We start from the raw sequence: 16,481 nt of genomic DNA on the forward strand, positions 1-16,481 counted from the left end.
CAACGTTGATCATGCTAAGTTAGAGAAAGATTATGATCATGCCCTCGTTGTTTCTCGTGTGCTAAATTCCGAGAAGGCCAAACTCGGGGTTGATCTTGCTAGACTCAAAGAGGAGTTTGATATACTTGACAAGGCCCACAAGGCCTTGAAGGGTATTCACGCTAGTCTCAAGGAGTCTCATGATCAACTCCAAGTGAAGCTAACTAAGGAGAAAGCAACTTTTCCTCATATGGTTTTAATTGATAATGCAAATGCTACTAACCCGTGTTGTGAGCATATACATCTTGTTGAGGAAAATGCTAAGTTGAAGGAGCAACTTGAGAGAGGTCTTGCGACTTGCATACAAGGCAAGAAGAACCTCAATGATCTCTTGATCAACCAAAAGGGAGGTGTGGCGAAGGAAGGGGTTGGGTACGTCCACGACTCCAAGAACAAGAAGAAGAATGACAAGACCAAACGACCTCCTCCCCTCACGCAAACCTTTATGAGGGCGGGAGAGAGTGTCCCCGAGGAGAAGAAGAAGAACAAATTCAAGAAGGGCAATGTCACCTCTCCCAACAAAGCCGGCGATTTTAATCCTTCTTATGTGTTATGTCGTGCTAGTGATGGGCATGTTTATGCCAAATTTGTTGGTTCTCTTCATGAGTACATTGAATGGTCTATTTGGGTTCCTAAGACCCTTGTTACTAACATCAAAGGACCCATTACAAAATGGATACCTAAAACCAAGCATTGATCTCTTGTAGGTGTTTGCTTCCGGTGGTGGATCATGGTTGCTCGATAGCGGAGCTACAAATCATATAACCGGAAGCAAGGACTTGGTGGTGGACGTGCACAAGGTTCCATCTATGCCCACCAATGTCGAGTGGGGTGATGCCTCATCTTCTAAGGTATTGGGACTTCGCAAGGTTGTCATCTCTCATGATCTCACGATCGAGAAGGTCATGCTTGTTGAGTCCCTTGCATACAATTTACTTTCTGTTCGTCAACTTGCAATCATGGGCTTTGCCACTTTCTTTGATATCGATACCGTGGCCCTCTTGTGGAGCAAGACTCTTAAAGTAGCCTTTGTTGGGCATGTCGAGAACGGTCTATATGTGATTAACTTTTCGGAGCGACCCACTAAGACCGCGACATGCCTAATGGCTAAAGTTGATGTGGGATGGCTTTGGCATCGCCGTTTAGCCCATGTCAATATGAGATCTTTGCAAAGTCTCCTAAAGGGGGACCATGTCCGTGGACTAACGAATGTTAGTTTTGCTAAAGATCGTGCTTGCAGTGCCTGTATCGAAGGAAAGCTACATGAGAAGGCTCACCCTCCCACGACTATCATTTATTCAAAGAGGCCTTTGGAGCTCCTTCACATGGATCTCTTTGGGCCTCCATCCTTCGATAGTCTTGGAGGTAGGAAGTATTGCTTGGTGATTGTGGATGACTACTCAAGGTACACGTGGGTGTATTTCTTCAAGAGGAAGAGCGAGACCCAACAAACCGTCATTGACTTTGCAAATGAAGCACAACGTCAACACAATGCAAAGATCTTGACAATAAGAAGTGACAACGGCACCGAGTTCAAGAACTACACCTTGGATGAATTTCTTAGTGATGAGGGAATCAAGCATCAATATTCTGCACCATACACCCCTCAACAAAACGGTGTTGCGGAGAGGAAGAACCGGACGTTGATGGATGCGGCAAGGACCATGATGGCGGAGTTCAAGTCTCCGTACAACTTTTGGGCCGAAGCCATCAACACCGCGTGTCATGCATCCAATCGGCTCTACCTCCGCAAGGGCTTGAACAAGACTCCATATGAGATACTCACCGGTAACAAGCCCAACCTCAAGTACTTCCGGGTATTCGGGTGTAAGTGTTTCATTCTCAAGAAAGGTGTTCGGTTGTCTAAATTTGAGGCTAGAGCTTATGAGGGCATATTTGTTGGTTATGCTACAAACTCTCATGCTTACCGTGTCCTCAATAAATCCACGGGACTTATTGAGGAGACGTGTAACGTGGAGTTTGATGAGAATAACGGCTCCCAAGTGGAGCAAAGTGGCACTTGTGATGTAGGTGATGAAATTCCTCCTCAAGCCATAAGAAGAATGGGTGTTGGTTTCATCCTACCCATTAAGGAACCCCTTGTGGCCGAAGGAGAAGGACAATGCTCCACTCAAGTGGAGCCATCACCAACTCAAGGCCCACACGCTTCCGAAGAACAAAGTGAAGGCCCTCAACCTCATGAACAAGACCAAGGGCTAGATCATACTCAAGACGGTGTGGACACACCAAGTGATACCCAAGGTCAAGTTCTCTCCCCCGAGCAAGTTCAAGATCAAGAACAAGTTCATGACGGCGCTCAAGATGATCAAGTAACCGCTCCTCAACTCACCACCGAGGAGGAATTAGAGCGTCGTGCCGCCAAGGTTTCTTCCAAGCTCTCCACCAAGGATCATCTCATGACGAATGTTCTTGGAAGCTTAAGAAAGGGGGTAAGCACTCGTAGACAATTAGCAAATTATTGTGAGCATCACGCGTTTGTCTCTTGTGTGGAACCCCACAAGGTCTATGAGGTGCTAGAAGATCCGGATTGGCTCAATGCCATGCACGAAGAACTCAACAACTTCGAGCGCAACAAAGTGTGGAGATTAGTGCCAAGGCCAACGGGGAACCACAATGTCATTGGAACCAAGTGGATATTCAAGAACAAGCAAGATGCCCATGGGATTATCATTCGCAACAAGGCTCGTTTGGTAGCACAAGGCTACTCCCAAGTCGACGGTATCGACTACGGTGAAACATTTGCTCCCGTTGCTCGTCTTGAATCCATTCGCATGTTGATTGCATATGCTTCTCATCATAACTTTAAGTTACATCAAATGGATGTGAAGAGTGCTTTTCTTAATGGTCCCATTAATGAATTGGTGTACGTCAAGCAACCCCCCGGGTTCGGGGATCCCTACTTTCCTGATCATGTGTATCAACTCGATAAGGCACTCTATGGCCTTAAACAAGCCCCACGTGCGTGGTATGACCACCTTACCGAGTTGTTACAAGACCACGGTTTTGAAGTTGGGATAATCGACCCCACTCTTTTTACTAAGAAGGTCAAAGGGGAGTTGTTTGTGTGCCAATTATATGTTGATGATATTATCTTTGGTTCTCCTAACAAAGCTTTCAATGCGGAATTTGCCGCTCTCATGACCTCAAAGTTCGAGATGTCCTCCATGGGAGAGTTGAAGTTCTTTCTAGGGTTCGAAGTGAAGCAAAGAAGAGAAGGAACCTTCATCAATCAATCCAAATACACTCAAGACATGCTCAAGAGATTCAAGCTAAGTGACGTCAAGCCGGCTTCCACTCCAATGCCCACCAAGTGCCAACTTGACTTAGATCCCAATGGTAAAGTGGTGGATCAAAAGGTATATCATTCCATGATTGGATCCTTGCTTTACCTTTGTGCATCTAGACCGGACATCATGTTGAGTGTGGGAATTTGTGCACGGTTTCAAGCCGCACCTAAGGAAAGTCACTATGTGGCGGTCAAACGAATCTTTCGATATTTGGCTCATACCCCAAACTTTGGCTTATGGTACCCAAGAGGATCAAACTTCAAGCTTGTAGGGTACTCGAATTCCGATTGGGCGGGAGACAAAGTGGATAGGAAGTCCACTTCCGGAGGGTGCCAATTCCTTGGTTGCTCTTTGGTAAGTTGGTCTTCCAAAAAAGCAAAGTTGTGTGTCTCTCTCGTCCACCGAAGCGGAGTATGTTGCGGCCGGTAGTTGTTGTGCACAACTCTTATGGATGAGGCAAACTTTAAAGCATTATGGTGTCACTTATGACAAAGTGCCTCTTTGGCGTGACAATGAAAGTGCCATCAAGATCTCTCTCAACCCGGTGCAACACTTCAAGATGAAGCATATTGAGATCCGGTATCACTTCATCCGGGATCACATTAGGCGAGGAGAGATCGAGCTCAACTACGTCAACACTCATGATAACCTTGCAGATATCTTCACGAAGCCCGTGGATGAAGCAAGATTTCGCGAGTTAAGGCATGAGCTAAGTATCATCGATTCGAGCAATGTTGCTTGAACCCTTGCACACCCCACCATACTCAACGGGTTGTCCTATTTAGGTGTAGGCATGGACATAGGGGGGGTGATGTTCTCTCAATGAACTCTCCCTCCCCCCATTATGCATAAATCAATCAAGTCTTTCACATTAGCCATTTTTTATGGTACTTGTGCTTCAAAGACGAGTTTTGGTCATGGACCCAAGGATAATTCTTTGCGGTGCCATACCAATTGACTCAAACATAGGTGGCTACGGCCACCGCCCTCTCTTTTGGAGAGGTGGTGTCTCATGGTTGGTTCGTTTGTCGTGTGCCTTTCTGGTTTTGTGTGTTGCGTGGTCTTGTGGTGTTGTGTTGGCTCGGAGTAGTTTGTGCAAAGATCCAGTTTTTTCGAGCTCGAAACGTGCATCTTCTTGAGCCCACGGTACTACCGCGTCTGGGCGCGGTACTACCGCTTGGGAGGCACGGTACTACCGCGCAACAGCATGGTACTACCGCACCATGCGGTACTACCGTGTCTGGGCACGGTACTACCGCGCCGTCAAGGGCGCATGGGGGCTATGACTCGGGCAGGGGAGTTACAACTCCCCATACCCATTCATTGTCTCTCTCTCCATGTCTCTCCCTCTCAAGAACGGCGTCGGAGGCCCTCGCCGGATCTCCGTCTCCGGCCACTCTCCTCGGATTCCGACCGGTGGGATCGTTCCCCACCACTTCCTCTTGCCATGGACCAAGGTTTTTCCCCAAATCCCTCTTTTTCTTGGTTGTTCTCTTTCTTCTAGGTTTTTGGGGAGAAACTTGTTGTTCTTGAGATTTTAGGCCAAATCTATGCAAGAGTAGGAAGTAGGAGAGTCCTGATGCGTAGGAAACATACTTGATATGCTGTCTTGTGGTAGCTTTGTCCTACCGTAGTACCGCCGTGGTTTCACGGGCTTTCTCAGATTTGAACCAGTTCAGATCTGATGCGGTGCGGTACTACCGTGCCCGACGTGCGGTACTACCGCTCCCGCGGTACTACCGCCCGTCAGGCGCGGTACTACCGTACCGAGCGGTACTACCGCTCCGCGGACGTGGTACTACCGCGCCGGCCGCGGTGCTAAGGTCGTACTACCGCTCCTACACCCGGTACTACCGTGATCTTGCACGGTACTACCGCGTCTAAGAGCCGTACTACTCTCTTAGCTCCGCAGCTCTTGGCAGTACTACCGTAGGGATCAAATCTCTCTCTAGGCATGTATCATGTGTGCTTTCTACTTGTTTCACTTGCCTTTGTTGTGGTCTTTGCATTAATCTCTCTTGGCTGTTGTGGGTGTTTTTGCGTTCTGTGTCTCAGGTGGTGGCTCTCGCCGTTCCAATCCCAGTCGAGACACTGGCTCCAAGCGTCTGCGCAACCCTCAAGATGAAGCCCCAGAGGGCTCCAATGCCCCCAAGCGCAATGTCAAGTCCGTTGCAAGCAAGCAAAAGGAACCGGCTAAGGCCATGGACGAGATCTCCACCACTGAGTATGTCGAGCTCCGGAAGATCAATCCCTATGTGAATCCTCGGGCTACCCTCAGAGGCACCGAGATATTCTGGACCAAGCAACAGGTTCTTATCTATCTGGATGTGATCAAGAACAAGCAGAACGCCTATGTGGATGTCAAGTGGATAGATATGCATCACCTGCGGAAAGACAAGTTTCGTGACTATTTTGGAGAGGCTCTGGACTTGGTGGAGCAGTTTGCTATTGAGCCGGTGATCTCCTTTCACCTTGACTATGACCCTGAGCTTATCTGTCAGTTCTTTGCCTCAGTGTACTTTCATCCCGAGGAGGAGCGGAGGATGACTTGGATGACCAATGGCCGTCAGCTGTCTGCTACATGGAAGGAGTTCATGGATCTGCTGCACATTCCTGATGGTGGGCTTCACACCCCCGTTGGTGTCCGCCCCCATGCCCACTCTGAGTCTGCCAACAAGAACCTGCTTCAGCCCTTCCTTGTTGAGAAGGTACTCCCCAATGGAAAGTCTTCTTGGGTGTTGAACTCTTTTCTTGATATCATGCATCGCATCTTCCGCAACACTCTGTTCCCACGCATTGGCGACAAGGACAAGGTTCATGCATATCTAGTGGACATGTTGCTCTTGTGTGTAGAGGCACGTACTTCTCAGACTCAGCCACTTGATGTCTCTCACATCATGTGGTGTGAGCTTCGGTTTGTGGTGTTCACTCGCAAGGTTCCTATCTATGGACCGTATCTGTTTCTGCTGCTCTCCACCACTTGGGAGAAGACGTATCCAGGTGATGAGTTCCTTGCTCCAGACTGGATTCGCCATGAGTCCATCAGCCTCCGCGTCAAGCCCAACTGGGTCAACACCACTACTCGTGCTGAGGCATCTTCTGCTAGGAGGGCTGCTGGTGAGGGGGAGGCTGCTGCTGCTGAGACTACTGCTGAGGACCGTGCTACTAGGTCCACCACTTCTTCCTCTGAGCCATCATGGGCCAAGAAGCTGAAGGACAAGATGAAGACTCTCTTCTGCATGCAGGCGAAGGGATAGTACAGGGCTCACGTGGCTGACAAGGAGAGTCGCCGCCGTGACAAGAAGGTGATGAGGCTCTTTGGAGAGGATGTGTCTGGAGGGTCTGAGGACGTCATCACTCCTGAGGCTGCCTGGATGTCTAAGCAGGGCTACAAGTGGACCAGTTCAGAGGATGACATGGAGGAGACTATCCCCGCCGCTGAGTCTGACGAGGTGCACGAGGAGCAGTGGGACGACTTCTCTGCCTGAGCCACCCCGTGTCTGTAGGTTTCCTCTCTGCCTTTTTGGCGTCTCGATGCCAAAGGGGGAGAGAGTGGAGGGATTTGCGTTGTGTTTGGTGTGTTTGTTTGCTTTGTCGTTTGGACCTCATTTGCTTTAGTTCGGTTTGTGCTTCCGAGACCTTTCCTCCATATGGTGTAAGACATATGCACTCTATCTATCTTAGTTAAGCACTCTATCTATCTTAGTTATCTTATGTTTGTACTATCTTGTCTAGTGATAAATTTGCCTTGTCTCTATAATATAGGGGGAGCTCGGTTCCTAGCATTCGTGCTCATCTAGGTGGCACACATTTAGAGGGAGCCCGTCTATATTATAGAGAGGAGGAGTTTGCTTTTACTCAATAGTATTTTTCCTTGTGCAAATCCCGTTTTGTCATCAATCCACCAAAAAGGGGGAGATTGTAAGGTCATATTTATCCCTAAGTGTTTTGGTGATTGATGACAACGCATTTGCGGACTAATCGTGTGCCATGAGCTTTCCAGACTCTTCTCTGCTAGGCACAAGACGATTGGGTGCCCCTCGAAGACTGACGAAGACGGCGTCTTTTCTACGTTTCTTTTTGGTGGATTTGAGTCGTAGGAAAGCCGTACTATTAAGAGGGGGTCCGCCTTGGAAAGGTTTGGGTGGAATCATCACGTACACGTCTCCTTTTATCCCCTCCTTCTTCCTTGGAGCTTCCTCCGTTTTCCTGCCACAGTTGACTGGCTGCTTGTGTGGTTGCGGTAGTACCGCTCCAGGATCAACGGTAGTACCATGGGCATCCACGGTAGTACCGCGCAGTGGCGCGGTAGTACCGCTGGTGCTCACGGTAGTACCGCTCCCCTGGAGCCGTACTACCTCTGCCCACCAGGCTAGTGCCGCCCGTTTGCGGTAGTAGGAGCGGATGTAATTTTTTACATCCGCACCTGCCGCAGTAGTACCGCTTTCGCCGTGCGGTAGTACAGCACTAGGCGGTCAGGCAGTAGTACCGCCCCTCGGTAGTACTACTGTGTCGAGTTTTTGCTACTTCCGTTCTTTTGCGGAAGTATGCACGGAAGTTCCCCTTCCCCCTGTCAGGACTTTTTGCCTTACGGTAGTACCGCACTGGGGGCGCGGTAGTACCGCGCGTGCGGAAGTACCGCCCCAGCTTGCGTCTGTTTCCCTGGCTGGGGTTGCGGCACTACCGTGGGGTGGTACGGTAGTACCGCACTGCCGTGCGGTAGTACCGCTTGGTTGCAAGCAATACTACCGCGCGGCCTTGCGGTAGTACCGCTGGCCAGGCGCGGTAGTACCACTGGCCGCAGGTTGGTTGGTGGGTAACGGTTGGATCTTTTCCTCACACTATATAAAGGGTCTCCTTCTTCCCCGTTGACTCACCTCTTCCACCATAAAAGCTCCATTATTGCTCCAAGCTCCATTTTCGCCCGATCTCACTCCCTAGCCAATCAAACTTGTTGATTTGCTTGGGAGTGGTTGAGAAGGCCCCGATCTACACTTCCACCGAGAGATATTTGATTCCCCCTACTAATCCCTTGCGGATCTTGTTACTCTTGGGTGTTTGAGCATCCTAGACGGTTGAGGTCACCGCGAAGCCATAGTCCATTGTGGTGAAGCTTCGTGGTGTCGTTGGGAGCCTCCAATTGAGTTGTGGAGATTGCCCCAACCTCGTTTGTAAAGGTTCGGTCGCCGCCTCCAAGGGCACCAATAGTGGAATCACGGCATCTCGCATTGTGTGAGGGCGTGAGGAGATTACGATGGCCCTAGTGGAGCATTGTGCCTGCACACCGCTCCAACGGAGACGTACTTCCTCTCAAAGGGAAGGAACTTCGGCAACACATCCTCGTCTCCACCGTCTCCACTTTTGGTTATCTCGTGCCTTTACTTGTGTAGCTTATTTGTTTCATATATCTTGCTTGCTTGTGTTCCTATTCGTGTTGCATCATATAGGTTACTCATCTAGTTGCATATCTAGACAACCTATTTTGATGCAAAGTTTAAATTGCTAAAGAAAAGCTAAAAATTGTTAGTTGCCTATTCACCCCCCCCTCTAGTCAACCATATCGATCCTTTCAAGTATCCACACAAACAAGGCCATCTACTATGTCTTTACCTGGCAAGCACCAGTACACTTGTAGATCTGGATAACCATGGGAGTAATCCAGCTTGTCCAAGCAAAACTTCAACATATCTAAGGACCAAGTGTCAGCATGACAGTAGTCAAATTCAGAATAAGTGTTGCCAATATATGATCTATTCACTCCTTGCCCAATAAATATGCCATTGTGCTCAAACGTGTTGGGGAACGTAGCAGAAATTCAAAATTTTCCTACGTGTCACCAAGATCTATCTATGGAGAGACCAGCAACGAAGGGAAGGAGAGTGCATCTACATACCCTTGTAGATCGCTAAGCGGAAGCGTTCAAGAGAACGGGGTTGAAGGAGTCGTACTTGTCGTGATCCAAATCACCGGAGATCCTAGTGCCGAACGGACGGCACCTCCGCGTTCAACACACGTACAGCCCGGTGACGTCTCCCATGCCTTGATCCAGCAAGGAGAGAGGGAGAGGTTGAGGAAGACTCCATCCAGCAGCAGCACAACGGCGTGGTGGTGGTGGAGGAGCGTGGTGATCCAGCAGGGCTTCGCCAAGCACCGCGAGATATGAGGAGGGAGAGAGGTAGGGCTGCGCCAGCAAGAGGAGAGGAACTCATGTGTATTGGGCAGCCCAAACCTCAAGTATATATAGGGGAAGGGGAGGGGCTGCGCCCCCACCTAGGGTTCCCTCCCTAGGGGTGGCGGCAGCCCCCTAGATCCCATCTAGGGGCGGCCAAGGGGAGGGGAGAGGTGGAGGCGCACCAGGGTGGGCCTTAGGGCCCATCTGCCCTAGGGTTTGCCCCCTTCTCCTCTCCCTTGCGCCTTGGGCCCTTGTGGGGGGGGGCGTACCAGCCCACCTGGGGCTGGTCCCCTCCCACACTTGGCCCATGCAGCCCTCCGGGGCTTGTGGCCCCACTTGGTGGACCCCCGGGACCCCCTTGGTGGTCCCGGTACGTTACCGATAAACCCCGAAACTTTTCCGGTGACCAAACCAGGACTTCCCATATATAAATCTTTACCTCCGGACCATTTCGGAACTCCTCGTGATGTCCGGGATCTCATCCGGGACTCTGAACAACATTCGGTAACCACATACAAACTTCCTTTATAACCCTAGTGTCATCGAACCTTAAGTGTGTAGACCCTACGGGTTCGGGAACCATGCAGACATGACCGAGACGTTCTCCGGTCAATAACCAACAGCGGAATCTGGATACCCATGTTGGCTCCCACATGCTCCACGATGATCTCATCGGATGAACCACGATGTCAAGGACTTAATCAATCCCGTATACAATTCCCTTTGTCTATCGGTACGATACTTGCCCGAGATTCGATCGTTGGTATCCCGATACCTTGTTCAATCTCGTTACCGGCAAGTCTCTTTACTCGTTCCGTAACACATCATCCCGTGATCAACTCCTTGATCACATTGTGCACATTATGATGATGTCCTACCGAGTGGGCCCAGAGATACCTCTCCGTCACACGGAGTGACAAATCCCAGTCTCGATTCGTGCCAACCCAATAGACACTTTCGGAGATACCCATAGTGCACCTTTATAGTCACCCAGTTACGTTGTGACGTTTGGCACACCCAAAGTATTCCTACGGTATCCGGGAGTTGCACAATCTCATGGTCTAAGGAAATGATACTTGACATTAGAAAAGCTTTAGCATACGAACTACATGATCTTGTGCTAGGCTTAGGATTGGGTCTTGTCCATCACATCATTCTCCTAATGATGTGATCCCGTTATCAATGACATCCAATGTCCATGGTCAGGAAACCGTAACCATCTATTGATCAACGAGCTAGTCAACTAGAGGGTTACTAGGGACATGGTGTTGTCTATGTATCCACACGTGTATCTGAGTTTCCTATCAATACAATTCTAGCATGGATAATAAACGATTATCATGAACAAGGAAATATAATAATAACCAATTTATTATTGCCTCTAGGGCATATTTCCAACAGTCTCCCACTTGCACTAGAGTCAATAATCCAGTTCACATCGATATGTGATTAACACTCAAGGTCACATCCCCATGTGACTAACACCCAAAGAGTTTACTAGAGTCAATAATCTAGTTCACATTACCATGTGATTAACACTCGATGAGTTCTGGGTTTGATCATGTTATGCTTGTGAGAGATGTTATAGTCAACGGGTCTGAATCTTTCAGATCCGCGTGTGCTTTACAAATCTCTTTGTCATCTCCTAGATGCAGCTACCACGTCCTATTTGGAGCTATTCCAAATAACTGTTCTACTATACGAATCCAGTTTACTACTCAGAATAATCTGGATTAGTGTCAAAGTTTGCATCGGTGTAACCCTTTACGATGAACTCTTTTACCACCTCCATAATCGAGAAAATTCCTTAGTCCACTAGTTACTAAGGATAACTTTGACCGCTGTCCTGTGATCCATTCTTGGATCACTCTTGTACCCCTTGACTGACTCATGGCAAGGCACACTTCAGGTGCGGTACACAGCATAGCATACTGTAGAGCCTACGTCTAAAGCATAGGGGATGACCTTCGTCCTTTCTCTCTATTCTGCCGTGGTCGAGCTTTAAGTCTTAACTTCATACCTTACAACTCAGGCAAGAACTCCTTATTTGACTGATCCATCTTGAACACCTTCAAGATCATGTCAAGGCATGTGCTCATTTGAAAGTACCATTAAGCGTTTTGATCTATCCTTATAGATCTTGATGCTCAATGTTCAAGTAGCCTAATCAAGGCTTTCCATTGAAAAATACTTTTCAAATAACTCTGCATGCTTTCCAGAAATTCTACGTCATTTCCGATCAACAATATGTTAACAACATATACTCATCAGAAATTCTATAGTGCTCCCACTCACTTCTTTGGAAATACAAGTTTCTCATAAACTTTGTATAAACCCAAAATCTTTGATCATCATCAAAGCGTATATTCCAACTCCGAGATGCTTACTCCAGTCCTTAGAAGGATTGCTAGAGCTTTGCATACTTGTTAGCATCTTTCAGGATTGTTAAAACCTTCTGGTTGTATCACATACAACCTTTCCTCAAGAAAATCGTGAGGAAACAATGTTTTGACATCCTATTTGCAAGATTTCATAAATAATGCAGTAATCGCTAATATAATTCCAACAGACTCTTAGCATCGCTATGAGTGAGAAAGTCTCATCGTAGTCAACTCCTTGAACTTGTCGGAAAACATCTTAACGACAAGTCGAGCTTTCTTAATGGTGATACTTACCATCATTGTCCGTCTTCCTTTTAAAATCCATATGTACCTAATAGCCTTACGACCATCAAGTAGTTCTTCCAAAGTCTACACTTTGTTTTCATATATGGATCCTCTCTCGGATTATATGGCCTCGAACCATTTATCGGAATCCGGGCCCACCATCGCTTCTCCATAGCTCGTAGGTTCATTGTTGTCTAGCAACATGACTTCCAAGACAGGATTACGTACCACTCTAAAGTAGTACGCATCCTTGTCATCCTACGAGGTTTGGTAGTGACTTGATCTGAAGTTTCATGATCACTATCATAAGCTTCCACTTCAATTGGTGTAGGTGCCACAGGAACAACTTCCTGTGCCCTGCCACACACTAGTTGAAGAGACGGTTCAATAACCTCATCAAGTCTCCACCATCCTCCCACTCAATTCTTTCGAAAGAAACTTTTCCTCGAGAAAGGACCCGATTCTAGAAACAATCCCTTATTGCTTTCGAATCTGAGACAGGAGGTATACCCAATTGTCTTGGGTGTCCTATGAAGATGCATTTATCCGCTTTGGGTTCGAGCTTATCAGCCTGAAACTTTTCCACATAAGCATCGCAGCCCCAAACTTTTAAGAAATGACATCTTAGGTTTCTCTAAACCATAGTTCATACGGTGTCATCTCATCGGAATTACGTGGTGCCCTATTTAAAGTGAATGTGGTTGTCTCTAATGCCTAACCCATAAACTATCGTGGTAATTCGATAAGAGACATCATGGTATGCATCATATCCAATAGGGTGCAGTTATGATGTTCAGACACACCATCACACTATGGTGTTCCAGGCTGTATTAGTTGTGAAACAATTTCCACAATGTCTTAATTCTGTGCCAAACTCGTAATTCAGATATTCATCTCTATGATCATATCATAGATATTTTATCCTCTTGTCACGACGATCTTTCAACTTCACCCTGAAATTACTTGAACCTTTCAATAATTCAGACACGTGATTCATCAAGTAAATATACTCAACATCTACTCAAATCATCTGTGAAGTAAGAACATAACGATATCCACTACACGCCTCAGCACTCATTGGACTGCCCACATCAAAATGTATTACTTCCAACAAGTTGCTTTCTAGTTCCATTTTACTGAAAACGAGGCTTTCAGTCATCTTGCCCATGTGGTATGATTTGCATGTCTCAAGTGATTCAAAATCAAGTGAGTCCAAATGGTCCATTTGCATGGAGTTTCTTCATGCATATACACCAATAGACATGGTTCGCATGTCTCAAACTTTTCAAAACGAGTGAGCCCAAAGATCCATCAACATGGAGCTTCTTCATGCGTTTTATACTGATATGACTTACGTGGCAGTGCCACAAGTAGGTGGTACTCTCATTACTATCTTATATCTTTTGGCATGAACATGTGTATCACTATGATCGAGATTCAATGAACCATTCATTTTAGGTGCAAGACCATTGAAGGTATTATTCAAATAAACAGAGTAGCCGTTATTCTCCTTAAATGAATAACCGTATTGCGATAGACATAATCCAATCATGTCTATGCTCAACGCAAACACCAATCTCGATGGTAGAGGGAGCGTGCGATGCTTGATCATATCAACATTGGAAACACTTCCAACACATATCGTCAGCTCACCTTTAGCTAGTCCCGTTTATTCCGTAGCTTTTATTTTGAGTTACTAACACTTAGCAACCGAACCGGTATCTAATACCCTGGTGCTCCTAGGAGTACTAGTAAAGTACACATCAACACAATGTATATCCAATATACTTCTATCGACCTTGCCAGCCTTCTCATCTACCAAGTATCTAGGGTAATTCTGCTCCAGTGGTTGTTCCTCTTATTACAGAAGCACTTAGTTTCGGGTTCGGGTTCAACCTTGGGTTTCTTCACTAGAGCAGCAGCTGATTTGCCGTTTCATGAAGTATCCCTTGCCCTTGCCCTTCTTGAAACTAGTGGTTTCACCAACCATCAACAATTGATGCTCCTTCTTGATTTCTACTTTTGTGGTGCCAAACATCGCAAATATCTCAAGGATCATCATATATGTCCCTGATATATTATAGTTCATCACGAAGCTCTAGCAGCTTGGTGGTAATGACTTCAGAGAACTATCACTATTTCATCTGGAAGATCAACTCCCACTTGATTCAAGCGATTGTTGTACTCAGACAATCTGAGCACAAGCTCAACAATTGAGCTTTTCTCCCTTAGTTTGCAGGCTAAGAAAATCGTCGGAGGTCTTATACCTCTTGACGTGGGCACGAGCCTGAAATCCCAATTTCAGCCCTCGAAACATCTCATATGTTTCGTGACGTTTTAAAACGTCTTCGGTGCCTCAACTCTAAACCGTTTAACTGAACTATCACGTAGTTATCAAAATGTGTATGTCAGATGTTCGCAACATCCACAGACGACGTTCGAGGTTCAGCACACTAAGCGGTGCATTAAGGACATAAGCCTTCTATGAAGCAATGAGGACAATCCTCAGTTTACGGACCTAGTCCGCATAATTGCTACTATCAACTTTCAACTAAATTTTCTCTAGGAACATGTCTAAACAGTAGAACTGAAGCGCGAGCTACGACACAATTTGCGAAGACCTTTTGACTATGTTCAGGATAATTAAGTTCATCTTATGAACTCCCACTCAGATAGACATCCCTCTAGTCATCTAAGTGATTACATGATCCGAGTCAACTAGGACGTGTCCGATCATCACGTGAGACGGACTAGTCAACATCGGTGAACATCTTCATGTTGATCGTATCTACCATACGACTCATGCTCGACCTTTCGGTCTCTTGTGTTCCGAGGCCATGTCTGTACATGCTAGGCTCGTCAAGTCAACCTAAGTGTTTTGCATGTGTTCCGAGGCCATGTCTGTACATGCTAGGCTCGTCAACACCCGTTGTATTCGAACATAAGAATCTATCACACCCGATCATCACGTGGTGCTTCGAAACGACGAACTTTCGCAACGGTGCACAGTTAGGGGGAACACTTTCTTGAAATTTTAATGAGGGATCATCTTATTTACTACCGTCGTTCTAAGCAAATAAGATGTATAAACATGATAAACATCACATGCAATCAAATAGTGACATGATATGGCCAATATCATATTGCTCCTTTTGATCTCCATCTTCGGGGCTCCATGATCATCATCATCACCGGCATGACACCATGATCTCCATAATCGTGTCTTCATGAAGTTGTCTCGCCAACTATTACTTCTACTACTACAGCTAATGGTTAGCAATAAAGTAAAGTAATTACATGACGTTTATGTTGACACGCAGGTCATAAATAAATTAAGACAACTCCTATGGCTCCTGCCGGTTGTCATACTCATCGACATGCAAGTCGTGATTCCTATTACAAGAACATGATCATCTCATACATCACATATATCATTCATCACATCCTTTGGCCATATCACATCACATAGCATACCCTGCAAAAACAAGTTAGACGTCCTCTAATTGTTGTTTGCATGTTTTACGTGGCTGCTATGGGTTTCTAGCAAGAACGTTTCTTACCTACGCAAAGACCACAACGTGATATGCCAATTGCTATTTACCCTTCATAAGGACCCTTTTCATCGAATCCGATCCGACTAAAGTGGGAGAGACAGACACCCGCCAGCCACCTTATGCAACTAGTACATGTCAGTCGGTGGAACCGGTCTCACGTAAGCGTACGTGTAAGGTTGGTCCGGGCCGCTTCATCCCACAATGCCACCGAATCAAGATTGGACTAGTAACGGTAAGCATATTGAACAAAATCAACGCCCACAACTACTTTGTGTTCTACTCGTGCATAGTAACTACGCATAGACCTTGCTCATGATGCCACTGCTGGGGAACGTAGCAGAAATTCAAAATTTTCCTACGTGTCACCAAGATCTATCTATGGAGAGACCAGCAACAAAGGGAAGGAGAGTGCATCTACATACCCTTGTAGATCGCTAAGCGGAAGCGTTCAAGAGAACGGGGTTGAAGGAGTCGTACTCGTCGTGATCCAAATCACCGAGATCCTAGTGCCGAACGGACGGCACCTCCGCGTTCAACACACGTACAGCCCGATGACGTCTCCCATGCCTTGATCCAGCAAGGAGAGAGGGAGAGGTTGAGGAAGACTCCATCCAGCAGCAGCACAACGGCGTGGTGGTGGTGGAGGAGCGTGGTGATCCAGCAGGGCTTCGCCAAGCACCGCGAGATATGAGGAGGGAGAGAGGTAGGGCTGCGCCAGCAAGAGGAGAGGAACTCGTGTGTA

This window comes from Triticum urartu, chromosome 7 (assembly GCF_003073215.2).
Source record: "Triticum urartu cultivar G1812 chromosome 7, Tu2.1, whole genome shotgun sequence".
Classification (NCBI taxonomy): domain Eukaryota; kingdom Viridiplantae; phylum Streptophyta; class Magnoliopsida; order Poales; family Poaceae; genus Triticum; species Triticum urartu.